Below are 9,870 nucleotides of genomic sequence, written 5' to 3' on the forward strand. Positions count from 1 at the left end.
AAAAGAGAAGAGAGAGAACAGAAAATGTTAAAATAATTTTTATATAGTAGAAGCTCCTAATTCAATCAAACATAATTTTTATCAAGTGATTTTATAACACTGAGCTGTAAACATATTTTATGATTTATTTTTTCATGTTTTCTCTTTTAAGAGAAACTTCTCATAGTTCTGAGAGTAAGTTAATAGATGATGACAGTTGAATATTGAACCAATGTAGTCAGAACTAAAGCACATACACCACTATAATCAAAAAAAGTATAAGAGCTGGCCAAATCGCTCAGCAGATTAAAATGCCTGCTTAGGCAGATGCAGGGGCCGGGAGTTTGATCCCTGGTGCCTGCCATGCAGGCCCTGCTCCCTGGGCGTGCAGAGAAGGCAACTGAGACAGGGCATAGTGGTGCATGCTTGTAATCTCAGCACTTGGGAGGCTGTAAACAGGAAGATCACTAAGAGTCCGATCTATGCAGTGAGACCCTGTACACCCTGTGTACCCTGTCCTAAAATACAAAGAAAAAAAGTATGATAGAGACAGAAGCTTTAAGATGAAAATTTGGTCATAGCTACTGTGATTATAGTAACAAAGGTAGAGAAATAAATTTGGGTATGTAACTATAATATTTTGTGCCAGTGGAGTATTATAAAATATATTTCTATTTTCCCTTGATAAATGCTGGTGGGTAAAAAAGAAGGGTTAAAACCCAAAAAGATTTTGAACTGTACTTGAGGTTTGGCTGAATGCATTGTGGCAAGAACTGAGATGTTTCATTTTTATTTTTAATTTGATTGGGTAACATGACCCATTCACTTCTGTAATCAATGTCTGCCCTGGTACCTGGCAACACAAAGACTATGAGCTGTGTTGACTTTAAAAAACAGAAGCCCTGTGGACATTCCATACTTTACATTTATTTGAAGTTTGCAATCAGTATGTTTCCATATGTTTATGATTATGAAAATAACATACTTTAAAAATATTTTGTACCAATTAAAACTAAACATACTTGCTAGTTCCTTCTTAAAAGTACAAGGCAATTGTTAATCTAATGTCTATAGAGATAAACTCCTGTTGCTGTTTCATAGAAATGGAATTATATATTGAGCATATTTATATATTATTCATAATATATTTAGTCTTTTGTCAATGACTTTTGTGACACTACCTAACATCCCTGAGCTTTAACTAAATTGTAACAAAGGTCACTTCTTCACTCCTTAATACTACTGAATAATATTCTCTGGCATCAATATACCATATTTTATTTTTATCTTTACCAAAAGATGGAGATTTGGGTTATTCTGTCCTTTTGATTACTGCAAATGAAGAGTTTTGGGGTTGTAAGTATTGGCTCTGCTTCTATATCTATATATTATTTATCCCTCCATATTTTGAAAGGCACTGCATTGAATCCATGCCTTAACTATTGTAAGTAGCGCCTCACAAACTTGAGCTTCTGGGGGGCTTTTCAGGGGGCTGATTTCATCTCCACTGGGTATACATCCAGAACAGGAACTGTATGCTTACATGGTAATTCTCTTTTTAGTTTTTTAAATAATCTCCATACTGATCTCCATGGTGGTGTCACTAATTTCTATTCTCTAAAACAATGCAGCAGAATTCCTGTTTTCTCCACATCCTGGCAACTATTTGTTATGATTTTGGTGATAAAAGGGATTATAATTGGGATGAGATGGCATCCAATCATGACCTTGATTTGTATTTTATTCTTAATCTAGGATATTATTCTGAAAAATATTTGTTTTATTTTTAAACACTCCAGTACTTACAGAACTGTTATGACCTATCCAATTACATTTTGTGGACAGATTAATATTTCAGTTATTTATTCAAATTACTTTATCTTGAACGATCTATGTTAGACAAGTTTGAAAGGCCCATGAAGTTTCTTGTATCATATCTGTTTCAGAAGAGAAATCAGAAATCAAAACTTGTTTTATTGTAAAAAAAGGAATTTCCAGAACATGTTTAACACATAAAAAAGAGCTCAATGAGAAAATTTGGGGCAAAATTGTATATAATGAATTAAATAAAAGAATGGCAGTTATGGTCAGGGGAATAAACATAAATGTAAGGATAAGTATCTATCCTACCTACCCAGGTGCAAGATATCGATCATAAGGAAAAAAATCACTTCTGTGTATGTGATTTTAACCATCTGTATTTTGTAGTAGAACTCTTATTGTTGGCAGCTTTCAAGCTACACAACATCACACACTGTAAATACAGATGCTAAAGTTTTATTCATGAAATCGTAAGAACAACAAACCAGATTTCTCTTGGCTGAAGTCCAGGGATTACAGTCAATCTGCTGCTTAATGATGAATGACGCCTGGCATAATTCCATCACCCCCCCTCTATTATTATCCTCATTTATTTTCCGTATCCCTAAATTTACATTTCCCTGTTCTATTCAGCCTATTTCTAGCTTTCTCTCAAGCATACAATAAACATATCTCTAGTAAGATTTCAGCTGGCACCTTTGACTTTACACAGTCAAGTTCTTTCATGGTCATTATGATCTGTGTGTACTGTTTGAATTCCTCCTCTGCCAGAACGCTTGCTTCCCGCCCTCCTCAGGCAACGGAACTAAAGACCTTGTGCTTGCCAGGCAGACACTGACTCCACTACGCTGTCTCCCCAACTCAGAACACTTGCTTTTAATCCAGAGTCTCTGTTTACTAACAAACCAGAGAAAATAGTAAAGGTCAAGTTCAATTCAGATGTTTATGGTGGAATTAGTCAGGAAAGGTGAAAGCAGAAAACAACTGCTATGTAGAGAGAAAGAAGCTATGTTAGTAAAAAAATATTCAATTTAAGAGGTGAGGTCCCACCTTACTGAAAGAATAAAAGTAAAGACACAGAACACAGATGCTAAGTCAGAACCACAGACGTGGAATACACAATTTGTGCAATTTTAGTTTTTCTTTTAGTTACACCTTCAGCCCTAAAATCTTCATACAAAGTTAGGCACTGAACTTGAAACGGAGCAAAATTCCTATTCGGTATTCATGTTTCATCCTTGTGGACTGCAGAAAAGAAAAATTTCTAAGAATGGCATCTAGTAATAAAATAGGTACTAACTTCTGTATTGAGAATGGAAGGAAACTTTAGCCACATCAGCTGTAGCACATGCAAACTCATTTCTGGGCTTCAGAAAATTTGTCTACCCGAAGACCACTTTTTCAAAAACATAATGCAAAATGTCCTACATTAAAGCACTCTTATATCAAATGATATACATGAGATGTGAATGAAAATATGATGAATGTTTAAATTAAATAATTAGTTTCAGTAAAAAGAAAAAAAAAAAAAGGATTGGTAGAGGAGATAGCTCAGTGGCATAAGCACCTGCCTGGCAAGTGCAAGATACTGAGTTCAGTCTCCAGTACAAAAAAATAAGAAAAAAGAAAAAAAAAAAAACAGTTGACACCAATTCCCTCAAAATAAAGTCCCTCTCTTCAAACATGCTTGTCCCAGTGTTCTTGTCTCTTTTGGAAGCAGTATCAGAAGGCCCTTCATGAGCTTCCTTAGTTGCATGGTCATGTGAGAATCAATTTCTTATCTCTGTGTGTGTGTGTGTGTGTGTGTGTGTGTGTGTGTAACCGGGGATTGAACTCAGACCCTTGTGCTTGCCAGGGAAGTGCTTATTCTACTGAGCCATCTCTCCAGCCCCAAGAATCAATTTCTATTCAATTCAAAGTGATTAATTTTTGAGGTCAGCCAAATAGTTCAGTGCATTAAAGTGCCGGCAAGCAAGCCCAGGGACCAGAGTTTGATCCCCAGGCCTACCATGCAAACCCCACCCCCAGGGTGTGCTGAGAGGGCAACTGAGACTGGGCATGGTGGTGCGTGCCTGTAATCCTAGCTCTTAGGAGGAGGTAAACAGGTGGATCACTACGAGTTGGATCTAGTAGTGAGACCTTGAACACCCTATAGACCCTTCCCTAAAATACAGAAAAAGAAAAATAAGAGAGAGAGATTAATTTTCAAAGTCATTTTTATTTGGGGCACAAGCCAAAGTTTCGTAGTGGCAGGCCTAGTGAATAAGATGAACGACAAACACTTACAATATTCTTATAAAACACTCATGATATTCTATATAACATTATATAATACTAATAGTATAATTATACAATATTCTTATCATATTCTTATAAGAACACTTATAATATTCTATAAGTCTAATTTTCTGCCAAATGTCGCTGGTCCACAGCATCAACTGTGCTGTGTTCACATTTTATGAAGACCCTTATAAAAGAGGACTTCCAGACCTGCCTCAGAAAGTGGCAAGAAGGGGCTGGGGAGATGGCTCAGTGGAATAAGCCCTTCCCTGGCAAGTGCAAGGGCTTGAGTTCAATCCCTGGGTCTGCCAAAAAAAAGAAAAAGAAAAAAAGAAAATGGCAAGAAAAATGGGGTGAGTTTGAAATGAGCGACAGGATATTGAGGCAGATTAGGATGGTTTCTTTTACTGTAATATTTTTGAACATTTACTATATATTTTCATCAAACATAGTATATAATGGTGCATGAAATAATAACAAACAAGTATTTTTGGCCACTTTCAGAAAAAATGTGTTTTAGATGTCTGAGAAAAACAATAGAGAATGTACTAGTATTGATTCAAAGTTTCAAAAGATGAACATATTACTGGCACTATGGTGTACTACACATTGATCTCTAACCAGTTAGAACTGACTATAAGATAAAGACATTCTATCAGATGATCTTTAAAATTACATTTAGAAAATACATTATTGTATTTTAGCTTACAGTATGGCCACCAAATCTCTCACATGAAAGTAATACTTTGTATTGGAAAAGAAATGTAAAAAAATTCTAATTAGAATACAACATTGGGTAGAAGATATAGATAGATAGATAGATAGATAGATAGATAGATAGATAGATAGATAGATATGATTGTATGATGTTGAAGATAGCTCATGTATGAGTGGAAACTTAAGTAGTTTCTGAAAGTAATACCAGAAAGATCAACTGAACCAAATGAAATAAAGCTTCATTAAAAGGGTGCAGCACAAATAGCAAAACAGTATAAAAAGAATGCCCTATAAAACAAGATCAATGAAGTACGAAATGTGAAGGCTGCCTGTCAGCACCATCGGAAAACTGCAAGGACATGTGGGAGTGTTTCCCTTTTAGAGTTTTAATCAATGCTCACTGTCAAGTCAACTAGGAGTTCTAGTTAAGATGATGGCATAAACAGGATTCTACAGTGGAATGAGCAAAAATCTGGAGATATCCTGAAGAATATGTGAATAAGACAGGGAAACCATCCATCAGAGAAAGGAAAAGAATCTAATAGGTAACATTAGCAAAGATGTGTGAAGACAGAGGGGAAGGAATTCATCTCCAAGACAGAGTATGGATTCAAAAGGACCAATTATTAAGTATGATGAAAAAGCTGGACAGAGGTAAAGGAAATGGTAGTTGGTGATACCACCAAAGAAGACGTAAGAGATATTGATAGCAAGGCAGAAACAAAAGTAATAAATTTAGTTGTTAGTATATTAATGAAATAGTTGTGGTGACTTCTGGTTTGGAATGTTCAGCAGCCACCTGGTATTTGCATCTATTCACTAGAATTAACTTTAAAGAATATAAAGTAAAATCATAATCAATTTTTGGATCTAATTAGATTTAAATTTATGACCTTATAAATAAAGATAGACTGCGTATTTTGATAGCCAACTCTCTTCTCTTACTCTCTAAACTCACGAGAGAACTGGGGCTGTGTCTCCTAGACTGTTCTCATTCTGGAAGCAGAACAATTAATGATTATTCTCTTTGATTCATCAGCTTCTCGCTCATATCCTTGACATCCTGAGAGCAGGGACATAGAAATCATAATAAATCTGACACACACAATGCTTTTGCCTTCTGTGTGTAAATCTTTGATACATAAACGATAGGAAAGCTTTAGAACTCAGACCTCCCTTGTCACTAGTATTATTGAAATGAAATTCCAAATACCAAACTTGATGACTAAGCATCTTTATCTTTGCTTCTTTGCTTTTTGGAAGCAGTGTGGTTGGGCAGGCAGGACATATATTTTTAAGAAATACATTTGATAGAGAAAATAATGCTGCAAATTCATGTAAATCAGTTTATGGTCTTGAACAAAATTCCATATTTTACTTCAGATAGTTGGTCCTGTGTATCAAAGTCTATATGCTATAACATCATAAATTTAAAATGAAATATTCATAGTTCTGCTATATACAAGTCACACTGCATATTGACAGTGAAATTTTTGAAGTTCTAAAATATAACCTTTCAAAGAATTTGGATAAGATGTCATATAGGTGATAAACATCTTTTATTCACTGTATAGCATATTTTTTTTTACATGCAGAGTGTCTTTAAAAACATTGTATGAAACATGCAGTATCACCTCAATTTTAGATGTAAAGAAACTGTAGATCAAACAATGTTTTCTTCTAGGGTGTAGAACTAGTAACAAGTAGAACTAGAATTCAAATTCAATTGGTTGGACCAAATTTAAATGATTTGCTACTGAAGAACTATTTCCTGGCCTTCACAAAAGAAGGATTGAGCTGGAAAAATGGCCTGCAATTGCTTTTTTAAAATATTCTCCATTGATTTTAAATTTTTGCTGAAATTGAATTATTTTGCACTATCTCATGAAACCAAGAAAAGGCAATAAAATTGAATTTTGCCTGAGTATTATAGTCTAATTTTCATTCTAAGTCTACTATTATGGTTTCTTGTATTATCTGTTGTGGGTTAGTTACATGCACAAGTACTCAAGATTTTAGATCTTCTGATAAATCTCCATCCCAGAAATCATTCAGCACAAACCTATCTACTTATTCTGCTATTTTACATTTGTCATTAAAATATTACCATTTTAAAGCAAAATAGAGATCTTCGGAAATTCCTTATCATGTCGGTCCACTAAGTTTAAGGCACTTAGAAAATATAGTGCCTATGTGCTATTTTTCAGTTTTATGCCTTCACAAGCTTCTTATAGGCAGAGGCCATTTCTTATCTTACCTGCATATAGTTTTTCAGAGCTTCCCTCACAGTCGTGGCTGCTCCCAACTCAACTATGAGGCAAGACCTTTCTGTTTCGCTACAGCATAGCCGTGCCTCCAAATGACTAACTCAGTAGATTTGCTTGTGACTTCCTACATAGATCCTTTTGCATGAAGATGTACTTGCACACTTTTACTACTAATATCACTGGGAGACTTCAGTATGTTCTTCATCAGCCCTGCTTTCTTCCAAATAGTGTGAATACTTTTGCATTTGTACTGTACCATACAATTCCCTGTTCTCAGCAATTCAAGGCATTAGTGGAGATGAAGGAAACTATAATAACATGGTTTTGGGTCTCAGGCCTAGGAGACTGGAACAGTATACCAAATGCCACTTAAGTGCCAGGTCAGTTGCATACTGTAATCCCCATAAAAACTTAACACCATTGCCTATCATGAGGTCAGTTACATGGTTTATAAATCAGGAATGGGCCCTATGGAAACCTATATTGTTCATCAATAAAGCTTTACAAAATCCTCTTCTTGCTATACCATAAGGCATTTATCGACCAACTTCTTGAAAATTAAAGGAGAAAAGTTTAAATTTGAGGAGAATATTCTGTGTGAAAGGAACTTCCAAGGACTCACTGATTCTGCCCTCGTCAACAACTCTTCTTGCTTGGTGAAGGTGAACATGACCAGACAGGGCACAGTTATGGAAATTAGCATTGGCCAAACTGCATTGACCGCAAAATGTCAGGTCAAGAAAATATCAATTAAATATATACAATTCACAATTTTACTCTGCTTTAAGAGGATCTATGAAAGAAATATAGCTTTTTGAAACATTTCTGTGGGTTGAACAAGAAAAGTAAAGAGATAATTGAACGGCTCCAAGTAGTTACAGTTGTTAATAATGGGATCAAGGTTAATGCAAATGGAGGAGACTGTGAGAGTGAGAGGCATTTAGCAAAGATAAATGTTTGAAATACACTGTATTTATGTCTGAGTACTTGAAAGGATCCATTACAATTATAGTTGCAAGTTTGCTGAATATCTAAGAAGAATTTCTTATGCCCCAACAGGAAGGTTTAAAAACAAACATTTTAAAACTGCTTCTTTTTGTAAGTGTAGCACATTATTAACAATTATAGGAAGAGCATTACTTCACTGTTATCAATTAAATTACCATTTTATCCTATTATAAATGTGAATATATACTTCAAAATCGATCTTTGACAGTAAGATTAAGTAGTACTAGGATATTTATAGTTTCTGCTAAAGTGTTTTAAATATATTTTTCAGAGTAATATTAGCATGAAGCCAAAAAACTGGAGCAAAAGTCTGTGTAGTAGAGAATCTGACGGTACAAAACATAGTTTTCAGATGAACTGTGTTTAAGAAATTTTTCTTTAAAATTAATTATTTTAGTTATGCTTATTTCTCTAACCAAGTATACTTAATTTATGTGCTAACTATTCTTTCCAAATATCTTTTATTTTTTTAAGTGATACAACTCACAGATTTACTAAAAACCCACTCCATAATTTAATCATGTCTGTTCTAAATCTACTGAAATAACAAATGACATAAAACAAAAATAATAATACACAATTAAAACAGCAAACAAATTTAATTGAGGAAAATATCTAAATGTCAGCTAGGAGGCCATTTTTGTCCATGCATCAGGACATTTCCTCCTGATGATGCAAAGATGGAAGCAGGATTTGACCACTCTAAAGCAACCTTGATTCCTAAAGACTTTTGTCACAAGTAGGAAAGCCTGCAAACTAGCCAAAATAAAAAGAAAGTTATAAATGTTGCCAACTACTTGGGCTATTCAAAAAACTATTCCACTGGTTCAACGGCAGGGTGTCTGTGAAGCATTTGCAGTGCGCTGGGTTCAATTCCTAGCATCACACATCCAAGTTTTTCTTTTGTGTTTGACTTTCTTTTTCTAATACTAAGGGTCAAACTCAGGGCATCATGAATGGTTCCCAAGCGCTGTACCACTGTGGTACATTTTCATCTCTTTTTCATTTTTATAAAAACAGGATTTTACTAAACTACCAAGCCTGATTCGAAATTGTGATCCTCTTGTCTCACTTTCTCAGGAGCTGGTCACTAGTGCATTCCATCACCACAGTAGTTTTTTACTATGCCATAGTCGTCTTTGTTTCCATGGCTAAGTGTTCCTAAAGCCAGTTCTTTTCAATTTAATTTGGTAAATAATTATTTGGGGCCTTCCTTTAATAATTAAAATGAAATTCTAAGAGAAAACTGCCTAAAATCAGAAAGGCAGTGGACAGAATTGATAATGAAATTTTCTGACAGTAAAGCAGCCAAGGTTCAAATTTGTTGAGATTATAGTACTAAATGTGACCTTACTTGTATAAACAGAAAAAACATATGCATAAACCAGTTTACCTTGACATTTTGCAAGTAATAATAATAACTTTCATATTGAGCAAACGTGATAACAAATTTATTGGGAAACATACTTGTTTGAATTTGATTTAATAAAAAACATTTAAGTGAAGAGAGCACTTTATCAGTCATAAGAAAGAGAAGAAAAGACTTTTACATTCATGGTGATTTAAGAGCAGGTAATCTGCAAAATTACACTTATTGTGCCATTTGTAAAACTAGAGAGAAATTTCAGATCACAAATTAGTAAGATCCTATTGGGAGTGCAGACTGGCACAACCACTATGGAAATCAGTGTGGAGATTCCTTCAAAAGCTATGATTGGAAATCCCATTCAAGCCAGCTATTCCCCTCTTGGGTATATTTCCAGAAGAACTGAAAACCTCATACCACAGTGATACAAGT

General features: G+C 34.7%; 1 protein-coding gene across 1 annotated transcript in view; it reads right to left on the minus strand.

Moving 5' to 3' along the window:
- LOC101592810 (testican-3-like) overlaps positions 1 to 9,870 on the minus strand; it is a gene marked incomplete at its 3' end in the record, with an annotated part of 365,719 nt that overhangs the window by 121,306 nt on the left and 234,543 nt on the right. The gene's annotated exons all lie outside the window — the stretch shown is intronic.

This window comes from Octodon degus, unplaced genomic scaffold (genome assembly GCF_000260255.1).
Source record: "Octodon degus isolate 3935 unplaced genomic scaffold, OctDeg1.0 scaffold00366, whole genome shotgun sequence".
NCBI classification, from domain to species: domain Eukaryota; kingdom Metazoa; phylum Chordata; class Mammalia; order Rodentia; family Octodontidae; genus Octodon; species Octodon degus.